We start from the raw sequence: 6000 nt of genomic DNA, 5'->3' as shown, positions 1-6000 counted from the left end.
TGTAATTGTCTGTATTTCCAGAATAGCCGTCATATTGTTTCCATCTAAAACTCTGTTGCCTTTTCCCCAAATGAGGATGTTTTATTCTGAGCACCCTGTTTAAAATCAATGGCCAAGTAAAGCATTTCTCAAAACAGGAAAAGGATTCCAGGATTTGATATTTGCTAGATGTTATCATTGCACATAAGAAGCTAGAAGGACAGAAAAAAAATTCTAAAGTTATGGAGACATTATATAGGGTTTTTTGTAAGCTTAGTACAAATCAAATTCACAACATGAATAGATCCTTCCTGTGCTATGTAATTACATTACAGGCATTTAATTGAAACTTATTAGAAATGAAACTTTGCCTAGCATAGACATGTTCTGAAACTCAGCAGGAGGGTACTAGCTTATTAAAAATGTTCTTCATCTATCTAACACTTCAGGAAATAAATATGTTTTGTTTTGAACTACCCTTTATCATATAAAACTAATTCATAACCACAAAACTAAGATTTTTTTTTCAGTTAAATACAATAAAAAGTTGAATTTTACAAATATGACCCACTGAATTATAAAGGTGAAAGCAATGGTTTAACTTTGACAGTGTTTAGGTGAAACACTCCACATACAAGCAGAAAATTTAGTTATTGGCTAGGGAAGAAACTGATTTTAATCACATACAAGATACATTTACTGCAAAAATAAACACTATTTTATTTTAGTAGATAATTTGATATATTGTTTTGGGGAAGTAATTTTAAAAATTAAAAACTGGGTTGAAAGCTGCAAGGCACACTTCCCTTCCAGAGAGGACCATAAATAGTTCCTGGAAACAGAAATGTGTAGCAGTGTGTTTTGTGCACAGAAGAAGTGACAAATGTACTATAACAATTCTGATGGGCAATAAGAAAATACCCTGCAAGGTTTTGAAAACTGCTAACCCAGCAAAACTCTCTATGCCCTAAAATCCAAGTTAGAACATATTCCATTTTAATTGTGATAATATTCTCTTGAATATCTGTATATCTACAAAAGAGCTCAAGTTAAAGAATTACCTAAAGCAATTCCATATGCCACACTAGCATTTATCTGGAGATGCTACTAGTAAAACAAAAGAACTTTTTGAATACATTTAGTCAGTTTATATTAAGTAAAAATTATATTTCTCAAAGAAACTGCAGATGTGCACTCATTCATTGCATGCGACTGGAGAGAGACTGACTTCATTTCTGTGAATTTTCAGGAAGGGGTTAAATGCAGAACTCAAATTCAGAGCAAAATATCACAAAGTTGCTGATGTAGGAACTCTCTCCTAAGGAAGCGACGTATAAACTGCACCATTTACTCACCAATTAATCCAAAGAGAAAACATTAACATTAGTTCCAGTAGGAGATGCTTGTCTGCCCACTTTCCAGGTGGTAAAAGCTAGGTTTGCAGCTTCCAAACACCAGGACAGAGGAAATAAATGGGAGGTAAAATTTAAAAAAAAATAATTGGAGGAGTTTTGTTTCCTATTTTTTTCTTCTGCATTGGGCTTGCATGGCCAAGCTTTGGTAGCAGGGGTTCTACAGGGGTGGCTCCTATGAGAAGCTGATAGAAGCTTCCTCCATGTGTGGTAGATCCAATCTGTAGGGGCTCCAAAGTGGAATATGCCATTACCTAAGGCTAGGCCAAGTAGAATTGGTGGTAACACCTCTGTTATAGCAGATTTAGGAAAAAACAGGAAAAAAGATTTTGCACGGAAATAACAGAGGACAGAAAAGAGTGGGGTGAGAATTTGTGAGAGGAGTCTGCAGACACCAAGGTCAGTGGAGAAGGAGGGGGAGTAGTTCTCCAGGCATTGGAGCTGAGATTCCTCTGCAGACTGTGGTGAAGAGCATGGTAAGGCAGCTGTGCTGCTGCAGCCATTGGAGGTCCATGGAGGTGCAGATCCACCTCCAGCCCATGGAGAAGCCCCATGCTGGAGCAGGGGGATGCCTGAGAGGTGGCTGTGGCCCAGTGGGAGGCACATAGAGAGAGGGTTCTTGAAGGTGCTGAAGGACTGCACCCTGTGGACAAGTGACCCATCCTGCTGCAGCCTGGGGAGGACTGTTGCCCAGGGGATACACTCATCTAAAAGTTCACGGAGAACTATCTCCCATGAGAGGGGCCACCACAGTGGAGTGGGGGAAGCTATCGTGGGAGTAACAATGTGTGATGAACTGACCCTGTGCTGCTGGGGAAAGTGGTGGAGCTGGGACAGATGAAGGGGTGGAGGGAAGGTGTTTTGAAGATTTTATTTTACTTCTCATTATCCTGCTGTGATATTGTTAGTAATGAATTCAAACAGTGTCTCTAATTCTAGCCTGTTGTGCCTATGATGTATTTGGTGAATGATCTCTCCAAGTCATCATCTCAACTCATGGATCCTTCATTATATTTTCTCTCTCCAGTTGTGAAGGGCAGAGATAAAGTGGCTTTGGTGGATGCCTGGAATCCCGACAGCATTGAAACATTACACTTTGAAAAGGAGACCCAAATGTCATCCCGTCTTACGCAATGCAAGTCTTAAAAGCTTTTAGCTTCTTGCAGGAAGAGGGACCTAGCCAGTGCCTAAAACCATAGATTTGCCCTAACAAAGGAATGGTGAGTCCCTGCAACACAGCTTGGAGAGAAGACAAACAATAATATAGTTCCCACATGCAAGATAAATGTTTACACATTAAAAATTACATTTATTTTTGCCTGCTTAAGCCTCATAAGAAATGCTTTGATGTGGTAAAATGAATCATATAGTCTGTTCAGTACTCAAAGTCCACATTCCCATATCACACTTTAAGTGTTTCCAAGCATGTGAAAGAGGTAAAAATTGGATACCTGAGGTGCATGTGGACAACTCTCACCAGCAGTGAGAAGGTTTTGCTTTTCACTGCTATTCTCGATATTAAAGGAGTTCATAAGGAACTACTTAGAAGAAACCACAGTCAATGGAATTCATTGATGTCTAAATGACAGCAGAGACTGCAGCAACAGCAATGCAAACCTATTTATTTGAAAAAGGATTCTTTATCTCTCTCTGTTTCTATTGCATGGATATTCTTATTTTTGTTAGTTCTATAGTGTGTAGAAAGGGCCCTAATTAGTTTTAATTATTCCATAAGCTCTGCTTAGGCTTTTGAAACCTCCAGGTTCTGACCTTCTTCACTTTTATTCAGGCAAAGTTTCTTTTCCAAGACAGAGGGAAGTTTTCCTGAATGAGGAGAATAGGACTGGCAGAACAAACTACAGCTGAACTACTTGTTCCTTATGAAATTCACTGTTGACTCAGAATAAAATTATTTTTATATCTAGCAGCAATTTTTTTTTTCAGTTATTGAGTTACTTTTTTTCCTTAATGACCATATTGAATTAGCTTATTTGTTTACTATTTTTTCTATTGTAATTCTATACAGGGCACCCATCTAAATGAAGAAGAATAATACACAGTGCCTCTTTCAAGGCCCTGTAGAATTATTGAAACTTTTAACAATCCAAAAGCGATCACACACATTTGTTGAAATTCAGTTTCTTCTGGCCTCCCTACACTGCAGCACTTCTAGAAGCCAAGCCAGTTTTGTGATTCCTATAAATAAAGGAGAGCAATTTCTCTAGAATAGTTGCCTCCTATATCTGAGGATGGCCCCAGAGTCCCATTCATCCTAGGGTGAAATAATGGTTAAAGAAACAGAATTTTTCTCTTTTTCAGCAGTTGGCAGAGCTTCCAGGGCAGTAGGAACATACCCTGAAAACCTAGAAAACTGAAGAACAGGCTAAAAGTAGGGAAAAACTACTGTGGTGGAAAAAACTTTATTAAGCAAAACTTGATCATGGTACCCCAAAAAAGCATGTTTCTTCAGCTAAAGAAAATCTAAAATTTCAACAGTTATAAAGTCAATCCTAATAAAGTCTACCTTAAAAATGTTTCAAATAAGACCAAGTGCTATAGAATTAGGACAGGTCTTGTTAGTCTCCATGCAAACCAATTATACATACAAGTATTTTAAGTGTAAAAAAAAATTAATTTGTATCTGGAGAATCACACTCATCTTTTAGTACTGTGTCATCTGTTGCAATATTTGTATCTCTACTGTATATCTAAAAGAAAAAGTGAAAATTCAGCAGTTTTTCTATTTTTCCTTTCTATCCATATTTTTATGTTTATGTAGTTATTACAATGAAAAGCATCTTTGCTTTTCTTGCTATGGCTACATGTCATCCATTAACAAAAAAGTTTCACTACATAACCATATTTATCTATTTTTGATGTATTATTGCATCCTGTCTTCCAAATTACACAATAACCATGTTAAACAGCTTAGCTTTATTATATTTTTTAAGAATAGGATAATTCACAAAAGTGACAAACAATAATCATACATTTAAGATGAGTCAAACAGACATTCTCCTTCAGCTGAACTTTCTGATGATAATGTTTGAGACTGACAGATTAATAGTGATTCATAACTGTCAGAACTGTATAGTTTGCTGAACAAAATAAGAATAAAAATTTTGCAGATAACTGACAGAGGGTATAGGAAGATAATCTGCCATGGAAGCCCTCAGACAATTAAGTTAATAATGTCATAATCTGTCTTCTCTGTCAGGTGTAAACGACTTTAGCATGTCAAGAACTAGTTTGTCATGATGTCTTGCCTATATTTAAGACAATATATTAATTTCACACTTGGTGCAGAATAGCATATATATGAGCCCCATATTTTGTTGTAGGATGGAATGTCAAATAAACTAAACTTTTACAGTCTTGTGAAAAAGTAGTAAAAATGGAAGGCCTGGGCATCAATTAAGATATCTGATGCTTTTAAAAACAAAACTTTTACCAGTAATGATCCCATGTTGTTATTTTTTCTGTGTGAAGCTGTGGTGCATTCTGCATAGAAGTACGAGTTTATTAATTTGCACCTTATCTATATAATGGCAATCAATGAAAAGGAATTGATCCCCAAGAAATAAAAAGAGAGAGAGATTCTACAAAATTGAAATTACCAACATTACTATATTAATAGGATCGTAAAATATCCTAAGTCGGAATGGACCCAAAAGTGGAGTCCCACTCCTGGTTCTGCACAGGACAGCCCCAAAAGTCACATCATGTGCCTGAGAGTATTCTCTTGCTTCCTGGACTCTGTCAGTCTTGGTACTGTTGACCCTCTAATTTGTTGACCAACCTAAAACTGCCCTGACACAACTTCATTCCCTTGGGTGTTGTCACAGGACACCACAGAGAAGGGATCTGTGCCTGCCTCTCCTCGTCCCCTCATAAGGACACTGTGGATTGCGATGAGGTCTCCCCTCAGTCTCTTCTTCTCCAGGCTGAACAGAACAAGTGATCTCAGCTGCTCCTCACACAGCTTCCCCCTCCAGAGCTTTCACCATCCTGATAGCCCTCCTTTGGACACTCTCTAATAGTTTAATATTGCAGTGCCCAGAACTGCCCCCAGCACTGAGGTGAGGCTGCTCCAGCTCAGAGCAGAGCAGGACAATCCCCTCCCTTGCCTGGCTGGTGATGCTGGGCCTGATGACCCCCAGGACAGGGTTGTCCCTCCTGGCTGCCAGGGCACTGCTGGCTCACGTTCAACTTGCCGCTGACCAGGACTCCCTGGTCCCTTTCCACAGCACTGTTCTGCATTGTCTTGTTCCCCAGTCTGTACATCCAGGGTTTCCCTACCCAGCACCTTCTCTTGTTGAACTAATGCAATTCATGATTTTCCAGCCCTCTAATTTGTTGAGATTTACCTGCAGGGTCTTTCTGCCTTTGAGGAAAATCAACAGCTCCTCATAGTTTATATATCACAGGCAAACATATCTTTGAATATAAACCTGAGTCATTTATGAAGATGTTGAAGAGCACAGGGCTAAGAAGGAACCCTGTGGAACCCCACTGGTGACAGGTCATCAGTTCGATGTCACCCCATTCACTTTAACCCTTTGTGCCTGACCCATGAGTCAGTTGCTCACCCATCCCATGATGTGTTTTT

The sequence above is a fragment of the Chamaea fasciata genome, unplaced genomic scaffold (assembly GCF_029207755.1).
Source record: "Chamaea fasciata isolate MVZ Bird 193981 ecotype frontalis unplaced genomic scaffold, bChaFas1.0.hap1 SCAF_4, whole genome shotgun sequence".
Lineage (NCBI taxonomy): Eukaryota > Metazoa > Chordata > Aves > Passeriformes > Sylviidae > Chamaea > Chamaea fasciata.
This window is presented reverse-complemented; position numbering follows the sequence as displayed.